We start from the raw sequence: 18,216 nt of genomic DNA on the forward strand, positions 1-18,216 counted from the left end.
TGCAAACCACGAGAAGCTTATGGTGAGGCAGGAAAATACATTGCGTATTTGCCTAGAGCTGGAAATGATGTTGTGAAGGTCTGGAGTTAGAGAACAGCTAATTCTGAATGAGCAGTTATTTGGTTTGTACCCCCAGATAAATTACTGCTTATTTCTGTGCTGGTAATGAATGAGTCTTTTGGTTTTCAATGTTAATTAATTGAGATTGAATTGCTAACTTTCTCCTGGTCATCTTGTAAGTTTCTGCAAGGAGAATCCTGAGCCTTTCGTTCTCTGCAGCCATCCTCCCTGATTAGCCAATGCCATAATGGCACAAACTTGTATTTTCTTTTTCCTTAACTATTTGCTTAATTCGGAGATGTGAGCTGAATGGAGAAAAACAACAACAACAAAAAGCAGTGGCTGAGCTGTCATCATTTGAAATGAAACGTTTGAAATGATTTAAATGGAGGATTTTTTGCTTCAGAGAGCCTTTGTCTAACAGCATTCTCAGGAGCTAGGAAAGACAGAATCGTAATCTCAAAACGCTGACATTCTTTGACAAGTTACTTTAGTTCCCTGCATCACTCTGACCTTTATATAATGAGGATAATAATATTTATCTAGCTTAGATGAAATCTTCCATTGCATTTTTCAGAATCCTTCACATTGATAAAGTGGTGTTCCCTCTAAGACTCTTTGCATGCTTTACAAATAAGAGCCATTTAACAGTTGGGTGCTTCCTATTACATAGATGTATAAACCAAAAAAAACCAGAGAAATTGCATTTTACCACAGATTTTGAAATATAATAAGAGCTAATATTTGCTGAACAATCACTTTGCGTCAGACATTGTACATCATCTCATTTAATTCTAGAACAATCCTGTGCAGGATTTTCTTCTTATGTTCACGGTAAAAGACTAAGAAAGTTTCCCAGGATCGTCCAGAGCGTAAGTGGCAGTGTCCAGATCCTGGTACAACATCTATAACCTCCCAGGGTAACGAAAAGCAAACCATGTGAAAGTTGTATCTCATGGACGTACAGGTGAAACAAACTCGTGGAAACGCCTGAGTCGGATTTAGTTGCCCTCTTGCCTCAGCTGATTACCTGGTTAATTACCTGGTTAATGACAGTACTGTTGTTTCCCTTTGCTGCTCTCAACATCTAATCCCTTCAGTGGGTATTTGGTGTTTCTCGGCTGCCCAGCACCCTGGGAGCAACTGGTCCTCCCATTTTGGAGATCTGCCCTCCCTCTCTCCAGATTTGTGTGGAACTGAAGTAAAAACTGCAAATCCCCTGAGTCATATAAGCCGGATCCTGCCACTGTCACTTGGGCTGGTTCCAGTGGCTCTGGCGAAGCGCCCGCTGGTCCTCTGCTTCTCCAGCGTCCTGCCTGAGGGGTGAGCTGAGGTGTTGTGGACTAACTACAGTCCCTCATGTGGACATTTCCACCCTCCCTGCACACATAACGTCTGAGCGTCCCTCAGTTTTATTACCAGCATCCCCAAGTCAACTACCCAGATTACTTTGCACAATATTTTTCACTGAATGGTCTTGCTTGTATGTACCAGTCCTGGTATGAAAGGATAAAAACAAAGTAAGACTTTAAACAGACTAGACATTTTACCTCCAGACCAAAATTGACCTGTAGTCTTGACCTCATTTCTCTCGGAAATGTTATGGTAGAAAAAAGATTTAGTTGGGTTTTTCTGCTTTGTTGCATGAGACTCAGAGGCCTGAAAGAAGCCAACAGATTGCTCTGTTTTTATCATTGCACGGAGCCAAGAATCTCTGGCCAGCTCCATTTTAGAAGTATCCATCGCTTCCCCTGACCATGAAACTCATGACTCGTGAAGCTTTGGGAATATCTTAAATATACTTACTGTGTTTTAAAAACAATCATTCAAAGTGACTATTTGAATTGAATCATGTCACTTCCCAACTTAAAAATCCTCTAGTGGTTTTCCATCACTTCGGGGACGACAGACACAAACGAGTTTCACAGTGGGCTTCAGGCTCGGTGAGATCAAGCTGCTGCCCTCCTCTGCAGCCCCTCCTGGCACCATGTCCTCCTTGCAGTCAGTCCTGCCTTGTGTCGACCAACCAGCAGCCTCCCTCCCCGAGCCTTGGCACATCCTTTCCTCTTCCTTCTTCCTCTTCTATTTCCCACTCCACCTAATACTTCTACTTATTTGTCATGTCCCACTCAAACTCCCACAGGAAAGCTGTAACATACGCCCAAGAGTGGAATTGACCCTCTGTTGTATTCTTCCATACAACATCATTTTCTTTTTCACTAAAAGAACTTTTCAAAAGCAGAAACAGACTCACAGACATAGGAAACAAATGTATGGTTCCCAAAAGGGAGAGGGGGGGCTGGGGGAGGGATAAATTAGGAGTGTAGGATTAGCAGGTACAAACTACTATATATAAAACAGATAAACAACAAGGTCCTACTGTATAGCACAGGGAACTATACTCAATATCTGGTAATAAACTATAATGGAAAAGAATATGAAAAAGAATACATATATTCATATACATATGTATATATATAACTGAATCACTTTGTCGTACACCAGAAACGAATACAACATTGTAGATCAACTATACTTCAATTAAAAAAAAAATTAAAAATATTTTTAAAAGATTTGTCAAATTTGTAATTATAACGCATTTATCCATTGGTATGATGGTCTTCCAGACTTCTTACCCTGTGAGGGCAAGAGTGGAGCTTACCTTGTTAAACACTGTGTCCCTTATCGCCTAGGAATATTCAACTAGACAACAGTTGAACAATGAATATTTGCTGAATAAATAAATGTAAGTGGGAAAATGTAATTTCAAAATGTCAAGAGTAGTCAGTCCCTTACTTTCTCCTTTAAATGTTTACTTCTTGAAAAGAACATGTACCATCTTTCTCACCGGAAAAAAAAAAAAAAAAGTTCCAAAAGAAAAGAAAGAAAAAAGGAAAGAGCCATTTACTGAATTGATAAAATCTTGACTCTACAGAAAAATAAACATACTCTAAAAATATGTTTAGGCTAACGAACTCGTATTTTAATTATATGAAAAAATGTAAAGATGAATATTATTCCTGCTACGGTTTTCTCAATTCATTTTTACCTTTGTATTTCAAAGTCTAGCTTGTTCACAAAGCTTTCCAGAGAAGGAAAAAAATTATATCACTTTCTAGCCATTTCTTAAATATCAAACATCATCATAAAATGTCAAAATTTGGGCTCGAAGTCTGAATCAGAAAATAATTTTAAACACCCTTTAAACATGTATAACAATAATAACTCTTGTCTCAACCAGTTTAAAACTTTTAATAACATTTCTGGCCCGAAGTGGGTAGTGGGTAAGGTTTGGTGGGGGGTCGGGGGAACTCGTCCAGCTCCTTTTTTTTTTTTTTTTTTCAAATATAAAAACCTCTTCCAGCTCTTTTTCTTCTCAAATGTAAAAGCTTGTCCTGAGCAGATGCGTTTTTCACAGTGCTGTCAGCGGCAGGTCTAATTGCTTTTCATGTAAATTAAGAGCACCTACCTTTGTTTAAACAGTAATCTAGGTCAAAATGAGGGGCTGGTTTATTTGTTTTCGCTTATTTGCCGCTTTGAAGTGGCTCTGAAAGCACGGCCCAAAAGTTCTTCTCGACTTTCATTTATTTATGAAAACAGTCCTCTTTTAAACTTTTTTCCCCTCCTTTCCACTTACCAATAACAGATCCAGTCCACACATCATGAAGGCATTTGAAGATACTGGCCAGCTTGGTTATTTAAAAAACTTGGGGTTTGGGGTTGCTACTATTTATTTTTAGACCTTTAATATTTGTTAAAGCCTGATGAATCTGAGAATACGTGTAGAGGGCAAATAGGGACTCAATGGCTTTTGAGTTTTTCTCAGGTAGAGTTATAATAGGTTTCTCTTTCCCTCCTGGACACAGACACATTTGGGTTTCTTGTCAAAAAAGATATAGACCTACCCTGATTATCAGACAAATTTTGAACATAGGTTATGTCACAGTGAGGAGTTTCTGACTGGCCTTTTCTAGCTTAAGGCACCACTGACTTTGTGTGTGTGACCAATCATTGGCTGCCTGCGTGTGGAAAATTCTATCTCAGTGGGCTCTCCCTCAAACCTGGTGAAAAGGCTGTTCATGTGTTTGTGTGTTTGTTTTAGACATTTCCTGACGGGAGTATTTTGTGGACAATATGCCACAAAGGAAGCTTATTTTGAAAGATCAAGGAAGTGTTTTTCTCATTTATATAAAATTTGTAGCAGTATAAGATATCATGTCTACCAAAATCCACTGTAATTGTCATGCCTTGGTTGTCATACTCTCGTGCCTATGATGCATTGATGATAAAATAATTTAGAAGCATTACCGACCCTGTAGAGGTCATGGAGCTACATGAGTCTAAATTTTAGGCACTTTGTGTAGAGGGGACCAATTCTTTACTGCTCTTGTACTGTCAAGTTATTTTATTCCCCTGTAAGAGCACATTACAATAATGCACTCGCCATTATACATTTCATTTTTTAAATGTGTTGTTGCTAACGAAGAAAAAATATTGAAGGTAAACTGTGGATGGTGGGGGGAGAGCAGCCTTCAAAAGATTAACTATTGGTCAGAAAGAAAACTCAGAGTAAGGATTCTAAGAGTAATATTTTTCCTTCAAAAAGCTGAAACACTTCTTTACAAAAATAAGAAAATAAATAAAGCGGGTATTGTATTTTGTATTTGTTTTGCTTACAAGAAAGTGGATTTCTTATAAAGTCTGTACTAAATACATCCATCCATCAGGAGTGGAACAGTGCGGGTAGAGGGGAGGAGAGTAAAACTACGACGCTGTAGCACTTTAAGTAAATTACAAAAGTATAGAATGTTTACTACCTGTTGGGGAAGTTAGGTGGATCTTGATGGTGGTTTGCTCGTGATATATTTATGCAGGTAGTATTTATTGATATCTGCCTTCTTTCAAAAAGGATTTAAGGCAGCTAAATCTTGAGGTAACTAATTTATAAAATGAACTGTCATTTTTATTACTAAAACTGTGAGAAGCCTATGAAACATTTAAACAGTCTTCACATTATCCTGATTTATTTATTTATTTATTTTTAAAATCAATTTATTTATTTTATTTATTTATTTTTGGCTGTGTTGGGTCTTCGTTGCCGTGCACGGGCTTCTCATTGCGGTGGCTTCTCGTGCTGCGGAGCACGGGCTCTAGGCGCGCGGGCTTCAGTAGTTGTGTCACGTGGGCTCAGTAGTTGTGACATGCGGGCTCAGTAGTTGTGGCTCACAGGCTCAGTAGTTGTGGCTTGTGGGCTCTAGAGCGCAGGCTCAGTAGTTGTGGCGCACGGGCTTCGGTGCCCTGCGGCATGTGGGATCTTCCCGGACCAGGGCTCAAACCCGTGTCCCCTGCATTGGCTGGTGGATTCTTAACCACTGCGCCACCAGGGAAGTCCCTATTATCCTTATATTGATATGAAAAGGAGAGATGTAAGAAGAAAATATATTGGACTTGGATATTTTCAAATTTTTAAATTCAAATAAACTAAGAGCATTGCAAAGGTTAGCCATAGGATATTGAGATTCAGTTGGATCACTCATAATATTCAACTGCTCACATCCTTACTGTTGGGTCAATATTCAGGTTGGAGGAAGCTGGTTCACAGGCTCCCCACGCAGTTTGAATTTTAACGTCATCGTTTGGCAGAAAACACCTTTCAAATACATCTTGTGACATCATGAGACAGCCTACAATGACATTTTCCGAAGTCTCAACTATCGCAAGACCTGAAGATTTGTTTCTATCAGAAATAACTCAAAGTTTGTTATTTAAATTGTTTCATTTTGCACGTCGAGTTCCAAAGTTTAAATTGCATTATTGCTGCTTTACATAAAATTGAAAGTGTGGGAACAGCAACTCAAATGAGCAGATAGAGCTTGTTATCAAAAATAACAGCAAGATTAATAAATTAGTTTAATGAAGTCGTGACTGAGAAGTATGTAAGTCATGTTATTTTGATCAGCAAAATCAATAGCGTGTTTTGGTCTCGCTTGCCATTTTAATACTAAAAGGCCCTCAGGACAGGCAGCAAACTTGAATCTGTGAAACTTTAGAATTTATGAGAACATGAATTCTGGAACTCACAAGCAGTAGAATTTGCAGAGCTCTGAAACATTCTGTGTATTGAACATGAGTATGACATTTTCTGCTGACTAGTACCGTTATCTTACCTCCTAAATCTCACCCAAGTCCTTTGACTGTTCTTCAGCCGCATGGGTGTCTCTCATTGTGACTCTTCTCTTGCTTCTGCTGTGGCTGTTGACATAGTTCCCAGTGAGTCTCCAAGCTGTGGTCACAGTATTCAACACGCAAACGTGACCACGTGTCTCCTGCTTGAATCCCTTTGAAGCTTTCCATTGGCCTCGGAATAACAATTAAAATCCTTAATGCACCCCACCATGCACTGTCAAGGCTGGCCCCTTCTTGACCACTCAACCTCCTCTGCACCACCAGAGCCCACGCCCAGGGCCCTGAGCCCCCAAAACTGGTCTCGCTCAGGTCTTCAAGCTCACCATTCTCCCTTCTATCATAGGGCCTCTGGATAAGCTATTCCCTCAGTCTGCAAGATTCTCCGCTCCCACTTCTCACGCCTCCTCCGTTGGCCCGGGTAAATCCTACCATCTTCCTCAAAGGGCCTTTTCTAGGCCTCTCAGGTCTCTCTGCTGTGTGGTCTTGCAGTACTTACCATTGTGCTATGTATACAGCTATGTTTGTGCGATAATTTGTTTAATATCCGCCCCGGCTACATGAGGACAAAGGCTGACTCTGCCTTTGCTCACCTTCGTCCGTAAAACCTAAAACAGTGCCTGACACCTAATACATACCCAATCATATTAGCTGAACAAACCAACATACATAGAACTAAGAAGCTGTTGCAGTTAGCTAGTTTGATCTTCCCATAATGCATGGACCACTTGAATGAATTTTCGAAGTACTATGTATAGAAGCCACCACTCTTGCTTTTTTCATATGTTTCTAATATTAAAATGGCAAGTGAGACACCAAAAACATGCTATTAATTTTGCTGATTAGAACAAAATTACTTAGATATTTCTCAGCCATAACTTTATTGAACTAATTTTTCTTGCTGAGATTCTCTATAACAAGCTCAGTTTGCTTTTTGAAATGGTTTTGACAGTCCACAGACCTGACTGTATTGTTCTCAGCTTATTTCTTTTGTGTTAAAAACCACCCTCATCTCCTAAAATGTCTCCTCCTCTTGAATGTTATGTATTTTCATAAAGAATCTTTCTAATATTTATGTGTAATACTAGGCTATAAAAAACAAAATTAAGGATAATAGGGTTCTATCTATCTATACTCTGATTCTGTTGAATTGTAAATAATTCAAATCATCTTCATCTCCAAACTTTAAAATACAGCTTTAGATTCTTCTCCAGACTATATTACCAAACGTTTATACCACTTGTATTTTCAAAGTAGGTAATTGCCTGGTATCAGCAGAACTGGGTTTAATAATTTTTCTGCAGGAGTCACCTGCCGCCTCAAGAGCGAGGCAGTAACTTTCCTTGAATGATGTTATTTATCTATTTTCATTGGCATATTTAAATCTTGTTGGTGTACATTTTTTTCCTATGGTGTTAAGCTAATCAATTTTTCTTAACATCTTTATTGGAGTGTAATTGCTCTACAACGTTGTGTTAGTTTCTGCTGTATAAGAAAGTGAATCAGCTATACATGTACATATATCCCCATATCCCCTCCCTCTTGCATCTCCCTCACCCCCTCCCTATCCTACCCCTCTAGGTGGACACAAAGCACCGAGCTGATCTCCCTGTGCTATGTGGCTGCTTCCCACTACCTATTTTACATTTGGTAGTGTATATATGTCCACGTCACGCTCTCACTTTGTCCCAGCTTACCCTTCCCCCTCCCTGTGTCCTCAAGTCCATACTCTACGTCTGTGTCTTTATTCCTGTCCTGCCCTTAAGTTCTTCAAACCATTTTGTTTTTTTAGATTCCATATATATGTGTTAGCTTATGGTATTTGTTTTTCTCTTTCTGACTTGCTTCACTCTGTATGACAGACTCTAGGTCCATCCACCTCACTACAAATAACTCAATTTCGTTTCTTTTTATGGCTGAGTAATATTCCATTGTATATATGTGCCACATCTTCATTATCCATTCATCTGTCAGTGGACACTTAGGTTGCTTCCATGACCTGGCTATTGTAAATAGAGCTGCAATGAACATTGTGGTACATGACTCTTTTTGAATGATGGTTTTCTCAGGGTATATGCCCAGTAGTGGGATTGCTGGGTCGTATGGTAGTTCTATTTTTAGTTTTTTAAGAAACCTCCATACCGTTCTCCATAGAGGCTTTATCAATTTACATTCCCACCAACAGTGCAAGAGGGTTCCCTTTTCTGCACACCCTCTCCAGCATTTGTTGTTTGTAGACTTTTTGATGATGGCCATTCTGACTGGTGTGAGGTGATACCTCATTGCAGTTTTGATTGGCATTTCTCTAATGACTAGTGATGCTGAGCATCCTTTCATGTGTTTGTTGGCAATCTGTATATCTTCTTTGGAGAAATGTCTATTTAGGTCTTGTGCTCGTTTTTGGATTGGGTTGTTTGTTTATTTGATATTGAGCTGCATGAGCTGTTTGTAAATTTTGGAGATTAATCCTTTGTCAGTTGCTTCATTTGCAAATATTTTCTCCCATTCTGAGGGCTGTATTTTCAGCTTGTTTATGTTTCCCTTTGCTGGGCAAAAGCTTTTAAGTCTCATTAGGTCCCATTTGTTTATTTTTGTTTTTATTTCCGTTGCTCTAGGAGGTGGGTCAAAAAGGATCTTGCTGTGACATAAAGGATCATTTATGTCATAGAGTGTTCTGCCTATGTTTTTCTCTAAGAGTTTTATAGTGTCTGGCCTTACATTTAGGTCTTTAATCAATGTTGAGTTTATTTTTGTATATGGTGTTAGGGAGTGTCCTAATTTCATTCTTTTACATATAGCTGTCCAGTCTTCCCAGCACCACTTATTGAAGAGGCTGTCTTTTCTCCATTGTATATTCTTGCCTCCTTTATCAAAAATACGGTCACCATATGTGTGTGGGTTTATTTCTGGGCTTTCTATCCTGTTCCATTGATCTATATTTCTGTTTTTGTGCCAGTACCATACTGTCTTGATTACTGTAGCTTTCTAGTATAGTCTGAAGTCCGGGAGCCTGATTCCTCCAGCTCCGTTTTTCTTTGTCAGCATTGTTTTGGCTATTCAGGGTCTTTTGTGTTTCCATACAAATTGTAAAATTTTTTGTTCTAGTTCTGTGAAAAATGCCATTGGTAGTTTAATAGAGATTGCATTGAATCTATAGATTGCTTTGGGTAGTATAGTCATTTTCACAATGTTGATTCTTCCAATCCAAGAACGTGGTATATCTCTCCATCTGTTTGTATCATCTTTAATTTCTTTCATCAGTGTCTTATAGTTTTCTGCATACAGGTGTTTTGTCTCCTTAGGTAGGTTTATTCCTAGGTATTTAGTTCTTTTTGTTGCAATGGTAAATGGGAGTGTTTCCTTAATTTCTCTTTCAGATTTTTCATCATTAGTGTATAGGAATGCAATAGATTTCTGTGCATTAATTTTGTATCCTGATACTTTACCAAAATCATTGATAAGCTCTAGTAGTTTTCTGATAGCATCTTTAGGATTCTCTATGTATAGTATCACGTCATCCGCAAACAGTGACAGCTTTACTTCTTCTTTTCCAATTTGGATTCCTTTTATTTCTTTGTCTTCTCTGATTGCTGTGGCTAAAACTTCCAAAACTATGTTGAATAATAGTGGTGAGAGTGGGCAACCTTGTCTTGTTTCTGATCTTAGAGGAAATGGTTTCAGTTTATCACCATTGAGGATGATGTTGGCTGTGGGTTTGTCATATATGGCCTTTATTATGTTGAGATAAGTTCCCTCTATGCCTACTTTCTGCAAGGTTTTTATCATAAATGGGTGTTAAATTTTGTCAAAAGCTTTTTCTGTGTCTGTTGAGATGATCATATGGTTTTTCTCCTTCAATTTGTTAATATGGTGTATCACATTGATTGATTTGCATATATTGAAGAATCCTTGCATTCCTGCGATAAATCCCACTTGATCATGGTGTATGATCCTTTTAATGCGCTGTTGGAGTCTGTTTACTAGTATTTTGTTGAGGATTTTTGCATCTATGTTCATCAGTGATATTGGCCTGTAGTTTTCTTTCTTTGTGACATCTTTGTCTGGTTTTGGTATCAGGGTGATGGTGGCCTTGTAGAATGAGTTTGGGAGTGTTCCTCCCTCTGCTATATTTTGGAAGAGCTTGAGAAGGATAGGTGTTAGCTCTTCTCTAAATGTTTGATAGAATTCACCTGTGAAGCCCTCTGGTCCTGGGCTTTTGTTTGTTGGAAGATTTTTAATCACAGTCTCAATTTCAGTGCTTGTGATTGGTCTGTTTATATTTTCTGTTTCTTCCTGGTTCAGTCTCAGAAGGTTGTGCTTTTCTAAGAATTTATCCATTTCTTCCAGGTTGTCCATTTTATTGGCATATAGTTGCTTGTAGTAATGTCTCATGATCCTTTGTACTTCTGCAGTGTCAGTTGTTACTTTTCCTTTTTCATTTATAATTCTATTGATTTGAGTCATCTCCCTTTTTTTTCTTGATGAGTCTGACTAATGGTTTATTAATTTTGTTTATCTTCTCAAATAACCAGCTTCTAGATTTATTAATCTTTGCTCTGTTTTCCTTCATTTCTTTTTCATTTATTTCTGATCTGATCTTTTTGATTTCTTTCCCTTTGCTAACTTTGTGGTTTTTTTGTTCTTCTTTCTCTAATTGCTTTAGGTGTAAGGTTAGCTTGTTTATTTGAGATGTTTCTTGTTTCTTGAGGTAGGATTGTATTGCTATAAACTTCCCTCTTAGAACTGATTTTGCTGCATCCCATAGGTTTTGGGTCATCGTGTTTTCATTTTCATTTGTTTCTAGGTATTTTTTGATTTCCCCTTTGATTTCTCCAGTGATTTCTTGGTTATTTAGTGGTGTATTGTTTAGCCTCCATGTGTTTGAATTTTTTACAGTTTTTTTCCTGTAATTGATATCTAGTCTCATAGCACTGTTGTTGGAAAAGATACTTGATACGATTTCAATTTTCTTAAATTTACCAAGGCTTGATTTGTGACCCAAGATATGATGTATCCTGGAGAATGTTCCGTGAGCACTTGTATTCTGTTGTTTTTGAATGTAATGTCCTATAAATATCTATTAAGTCCGTCTTGTTTAATGTCTCATTTAAAGCTTGTGTTTCCTTATTTATTTTCATTTTGGATGATCTGTCCATTGGTGAAAGTGGGGTGTTAAAGTCCCCTACTATGATTGTGTTACTGTCGATTTCCCCTTTTATGGCTGTTAGCACTTGCCTTATGTATTGAGGTGCTCCTATGTTGGGTGCATAAATAGTTACAATTGTTATATCTTTTTCTTGGACTGATCCCTTGATCACTATGTAGTGTCCTTCTTTGTCTCTTGTAATACTCTTTATCTTAAAGTCTATTTTGTCTGATCTGAGAATTGCTACTCCAGCTTTCTTTTGATGTCCGTTTGCATGGAATATCTTTTCCCATCCCCTCGCTTTCAGACTGTTTGTGTCCCTAGGTCTGAAGTGGGTCTCTTGTAGACAGCATATATACTGGTCCTGTTTTTGTATCCATTCAGCCAGTCTGTGTCTTTTGGTTGGAGCACTTAATCCATTTACACTTAAGGTAGTTACCGATATGTATGTTCCTATTACCATTTTCTTAATTGTTTTAGGTTTGTTATTGTAGGTCTTTTCCTTCTCTTGTGTTTCCTGCCTAGAGAAGTTCCTTTAGCATTTGTTGTAAAGCTGGTTTGGTGGTGCTGAATTCTCTTAGCTTTTGCTTGTCTGTAAAGGTTTTAATTTCTCTGTGAAATCTGAATGAGGTGCTTGCTAGGTAGAGTAATATTGGTTGTAGGTTTTTCCCTTTCATCACTTTAAATATGTCCTGCCACTCCCTTCTGGCTTGCAGTTTCTGCTGAAAGATCAGCTGTTAACCTTATGGGAAATCCCTTGTATGTTATTTGTTGTTTCTCCTTTGCTGTTTTTAATATTTTTTCTTCATATTTAATTTTTGATACTTTGATTAATATGTGTCTTGGCATGTTTCTCCTTGGATTTATCCTGTATGGGCCTCTCTGTGCTTCCTGGACTTGATTGACTATTTCCTTTCCCATATTAGGGAAGTTTTCAACTATAATCTCTTCATTTATTGAAGAGATTATTGTGTTAATTTAATACAATAAAATTAATTTAATTTATTATAATTTAATTTCATTTATTGTATTGTTCATCTTGTTTTTTGCTCTTTAGTTCTTCTAGGTCCTTGTTAAACGTTTCTTGTATTTTCTTCATTCTATTTCCAAGATTTTGGATCATCTTTACTATCATTACTCTGAATTCTTTTTCGGGTAGACTGCCTATTTCCTCTTCATTTGTTTGTTCTGGTGGGTTTTTACCTTGCTCCTTCGTCTGCTGTGTGTTTCTCTGTCTTCTCATTTTGCTTAACTTTCTGTATTTGTGGTCTCCTTTCTTCAGGCTGCAGGTTCGTAGTTCCCATTGTTTTTGGTGTCTGCCCCCAGTGGGTAAGGTTGGTTCTGTGGGTTGTGTAGGCTTCCTGGTGGAGGGGACTTGTGCCTGTGTTCTGGTGGATGAGGCTGGATCTTGTCTTTCTGGTGGGCAGGTCCACGTCTGGTGGTGTCCTTTGGGGTGTCTGTGACCTTATTATGATTTTAGGCAGCCTCTCTGCTAACGGATGGGGTTGTGTTCCTGTCTTGCTAGTTGTTTGGCATGGGGTGTCCAACACTGGAGCTTGCTAGTCGTTGAGTGGAGCTGCATCTTAGTGTTGAGATGGAGATCTCTGGGAGAGCTTTTGCCATTTGATATTATGTGCAGCCAGGAGTTCTGTGGTGGACCAATGTCCTGAACTTGGCTCTCCCACCTCAGAGGCACAGGCCTGACACGTGGTCGGAACACCAAGACCCTGTCAGCCACACAGCTCAGAAGAAAAGGGAGGAAAAAAGAATGAAAGAAAGAAAAATAAAATAAAATAAAATATAGTTATTAAAAGAAAAAATAAAAGAAAGAAAGAAGAAAGCAACCAAACCAACAAACAAATCCTCCAATTATAATAAGTGCTAAAAACTTTACTAAAAATCAGAAAAAAGACAGAACCCTAGGGCAAATGGTGAAAGCAAAGCTATACAGACAAAATCACACACAGAAGCATACACACTCACAAAAAGAGAAAAAGGGAAAACAATATATATATCGTTGCTCCCAAAGTCCACCTCCTCAATTTGGGATGATTCATTGTCTATTCAGGTATTCAACAGATGCAGGCACATCAAGTTGTTTGTGGAGCTTTAATCCGCTGCTTCTGAGGCTGCTGGGAGAGATTTCCCCTTCTCTTCCCTGTTCGCACAGCTCCTGGGGTTCAGCTTTGGATTTGGACCCGCCTCTGCATGTAGGTCGCCTGAGGGCGTCTGTTCTTCGCTCACACAGGACGGGGTTAAAGGAGCAGCTGCTTCGGGGGCTCTGGCTCACTCAGGCCGCGGGGAGGGAGGTGTACAGAGGAGGCGGGGCGAGCCTGCGGCGTCAGAGGCGTCGTGACGTTGCAGCAGCCCGAGGCGCGCCGTGCGTTCTCCCGGGGAAGTTGTTCCCGGACCACGGGAGCCTGGCCATGGCGGGCTGCACCGACTCCCGGGAGGGGCGGTGTGGAGAGTGACCCGGGCTCGCACACAGGCTTCTTGGTGGTGGCAGCAGCAGCCTTAGCGTCTCAGGCCCGTCTCTGGTGTCCGCGCTGATGGCTGCAGCTCGCGCCCGTCTCTGGAGCTCGTTTAGGCGGCGCTCTGAATCCCCTCTCCTCGCGCACCAGGAAACAGAGAGGCAAGAAAAAGTCTCTTGCCTCTTCGGCAGCTGCAGACTTTTCCCGGACTCCCTCCCGGCTCGCCGTGGCGCACTAACCCCTTCAGGCCGTGTTCACGCCGCCAACCCCAGTCCTCTCCCTGCGATCCGACCGAAGCCCGAGCCTCAGCTCCCAGCCCCGCCCGCCCCGGCGGGGGAGCAGACAAGCCTCTCGGGCTGGTGAGTGCTGCTCGGCGCCGAGCCTCCGTGCGGGAACCTCTCCGCTTTGCCCTCCGCACCCCTGTGGCTGCGCTCTCCTCCGTGGCTCCGAAGCTCCCCCCTCTGCCACCCGCAGTCTCCGCCCGCGAAGGGGCTCCTAGTGTGTGGACACCTTTCCTCCTTCACGGCTCCCTCCCACTGGTGCAGGTCCCGCCCCTATTCTTTGTCTCTGTTTTTTCTATTTTCTTTTGCTCTACCCGGGTACGTGGGGAGTTTCTTGCCTTTGGGGAGGTCTGAGGTCTTCTGCCAGCGTTCAGTAGGTGTTCTGTAGGAGCAGTTCCACGTGTAGATGTATTTCTGATGTATCTGTGGGGAGGAAGGTGATGCCCGCGTCTCACTCCTCCGCCATCCTGAAGGTCTCTCCTCCAAGCTAATCAATTTATACAGAAAGAATCTGCATCTTATTGTTTTGCTTACTATGCTTTGTTTCAAGATAAAATTGAAACTTGGTGGGGAGTAGAGGATATATTCACTACAGAAAGACACTGAGGATTTACGATCATTTTAATCACCCTACAAGATGAAACCTAAGGACAAACAATTATCACTATACTTTCTCTGCTTTACCTGATTTTACACGAGCGTTTTCAACAGTTGTTCCCTCCTCCTTCAGTTTGTTGTTTCAGGATGGTTGATATTAATTGAAAAGTTAGTTCTAGAAGAATGTGACTGTTTTCCTTATGAATCCAATCAATCTAAACATCCCTTGAGAAATATCCATTTAAAATATCCCGCTACCGTGAAGATTCTGTTCCTACTCTTGAAAACAATGATTGCAGCTGATTAGGAAAAAACTATTTTAATGTATAAATATTAATAATAATTATAATTAAGAATTAAACAGCATTTTAAAATATTAGCTAGCACTCTAAGTGTTTATGGATATTAACTCACTCTATCTCGATAAATGCATGGAAGGTTTCATTTTTCTCCCCATTTTAAAGATGTAATTAAGGCACAGAGAGATCGAGTGTCTCACTCAAGGTTACACAGACATGGCAGTTTTGTAGCAAAGCTGGGGTTCATCCACAGGAATTGGGTTTCAGAACCTGCCCTTTCAGCATCTTATAAATGTGAATAGGACAAGTAACACCAAACGTTAACAACCCTAAAGGTGTTGTGAGAGCGTGGAGGGTTAGTGTCAGAGCCAGAGGCCCGAGCCCAGCCTGGGCCTTCCCTGAACCTGAAACATAGGTGCTATAGTGGGGCTCACCCATCAACAATTACATATGGAAAGATCCACAGAGTCTAGCGTTCAAGACCAAAGCAGAGCTATAAACTTCTTGAATATCTGCAAGAAACTGCAGTATACATTTTAAAAGATGAAATTCAAATCCAACTTTCGAGGAACCCTGGAACACTTCCTCAAAACCTTGGGTTTCCAGGAGCCATTCCAAGTCCCCTGGTCCCTTCGGTAGCTCAGCTGGTAGAGCAGAGGACTGTAGTTGAAGTTCCCTGTGCTACAGAGCCAGAGCCTTTACTTCACTGCTCGTCTGCTCTCCAGCGCACAGTGGCCCCCACACAGATTCCATGAGATGTTAGAATCCTGTTTTCTTGGTTAAAAGATGATTTTATTTTATTTTTTCTTTCAATAAAGGAATACTGATCCGTGGGCATAGATCACTACATACCAGAGTTGAATTACTTTTCTCTGCTCAAGAAACCATTTCCAATTTCAGGATGCTTCATCACTCCCCCCTCCCCCTTGATATTCTGTACAAAATCTCCCTTCATTTGGACTCATCTATAGCCGTTATTGGCTGTGCAGCAGTAGCCCTGTGGCCGAGTGGCATTCTTAGACACCCAGCACTCAGCCTGAAGGAGCACGAGGGTTTTTACTGAATCACTGTGTTGTACACCTGACACTACTATAATAGTGTATGTTAATTCTAACTCAATAGAAAATGAAAATACAGAGGACATATATATTGTATCTGTGTCATATATCAAGTACCCACTGTGTGAAAAGATCAGATGAATTCATGTGAGAGATAAGACAAACATGAATGATACCATATATATAGATAGAGAGAGAGAGAGAGAGAGAGAGAGAGATCTACCCATACGTATATACACGTATTACACAGAGAGATAGTGAGCCTAGGATAGATGTATGTGGCTGACATGATTATGGTAAAAAAAGTACTAGGAAGTAACCTCACCTCCTCCACAAATTCTTGAGTAAAGTGAAAGACTAAGTAAAATGAAAAAACGAGGAACACATGCATTTTTTCCCTTCAACAGAACCATAAACAAGTATTTGTAAATTCACACAGTAGTAAACATAATTGTGGGCTCTGGGAATACAGTGTGGCCTAAAGTTTGTCCTACCCTTAATCTAATTATCATCATATGTAATCGGAATTAGCAACAGGGACTGAGTGGGAGGGGCTTTAAACAAGATAGAAAGGTGGCAGGTCTTAGATAAATTCACAAACATTTCACTTTTCGCAAAGATAAATAAGCATATAAATTTCTTGCTTTTACTACTAGAAGAAAAAAGCAAAAAGGCTCTAGATGGACTCATGAAATAAAGTTTAGCTTAACACACTGCTAGGGTAGACTTTTTATGATTATTAAGAATTTTTTCCGTTCATGAATTGGGAGATTGGGATTGACATATATACACTAATATGTATAAAATAAGTAACTAATAAGAACCTGCTGTATAAAAAATAAATAAAATAAAATTCAAAAATTCAAAAAAAAAAATTTTCCGTTTGTTTTAAGTCAGCAGTAATCTCTTGTTACCATGCATCTCAGTTTTTTAAGAGTTTCAGAACTGAAATTATGCATATAAAACATCAGATCAAGCTTTTTTCCAGTTTATATATTTCATTTATTTTGTTTTACAGTTCCTACTCTTCTAAGACAAAGTGATTTCGAATTTCTGTGCAAGCAAGAAAACTCAAGGCCTCTTTAAAGAAGAAGAGAAGGTAAGTCCCGGGAACAAAAATGTCTCCAGACCTACCAAATAAGACAAAAAAGTCTTCTTAAAATATACAACTTGTTTGTCTTGACAAAATAAGACACTTGCGCTAAGCTGCAGTGTACTTTGTAGCTCATTACTAATGCTGTTAACCTCTGTGAATTAGAGGTAGGTAAATGATTCCAAAAAGTGTAATTAACCTGATTTTCTTATTCTTTCTGATAATATGAAAGCAATGGCATTTCTACTGCTTTTTTATTTCTGAAAAATTAGCTGAATGAGAACATCCTAAAATATAGAATCTCTGCTTTTTAACGAGAGAGCATTTTCTACTAGGATGGAGTAGACCAAGCAATGGATTATAGAGCATGTGTGTCTCCCCACTTTGTCAGTGATTTGTTTGGAAGCTCTTTTGTTCTCAGGAAGTCTTAATCCTTTCTGAGCAGCACTTACATGGCAACCTTAGAGAATTGAACTTGTACCTGGCTATTTTTGTTCTCTCCTTGATATAGCTCAGTGCGTTTTCTCAATGGTAACCATGGTCTAGTAATTTAAAGCTTTTGAACCTTGTGAACAGATTCATTTAAAACTGTATTCTGAAGGGTTTCCTCAAAATGAAAAGCGTTTTCTACTAGAAAGCTATAAAAGAATTTACAACAGAAAATCTGATAAATGTCCTGCCCAGGATGTGTATATACAGTGGTTTGCCTAGAAGATCCAGTTTCCTAGAGTAAATCATTCAGAAAGTGCCTGACTCTTTGGCTTAATGGGTTGAATCTTTGAGTTCTTTGACTTCGCTTGATCGATGGCTTGTTTCCTCTTTTAATACGTAATTCAGTAAAATTTGCCCTTGGAGAAAGGGTTTTCTAGATTATGAAATAATTATGAAATACAAATATGTAAGAATGACAACATTTTTACGTCAGAAAAATTGAGTTACTGGTACATATTTCTTTCTGATGCTCTCCGTTCAAAGACAATATACTGTTCTTTTTTCAGGTGAAAAATAAATCATTGCAAAAGTTTAGA

The 18,216-nt window shown here is 39.4% G+C and overlaps 1 protein-coding gene across 6 annotated transcripts in view; it reads left to right on the forward strand.

Annotated features, from left to right (window-relative positions):
- The window catches only part of TENM3 (teneurin transmembrane protein 3), a 2,405,282-nt gene that overhangs the window by 1,701,645 nt on the left and 685,421 nt on the right, over window positions 1-18,216 (forward strand). For all 6 annotated transcript variants that reach the window (XM_082444070.1, XM_082444075.1, XM_082444071.1 and 3 more), the window contains exon 8: window positions 17,114-17,194. The gene's annotated coding sequence lies outside the window, so the exon portion shown is untranslated. The remainder of the gene's footprint in view (window positions 1-17,113; window positions 17,195-18,216) is intronic.

Source organism: Balaenoptera physalus (assembly GCF_965194825.1).
Source record: "Balaenoptera physalus genome assembly, chromosome: 21".
NCBI lineage: Eukaryota > Metazoa > Chordata > Mammalia > Artiodactyla > Balaenopteridae > Balaenoptera > Balaenoptera physalus.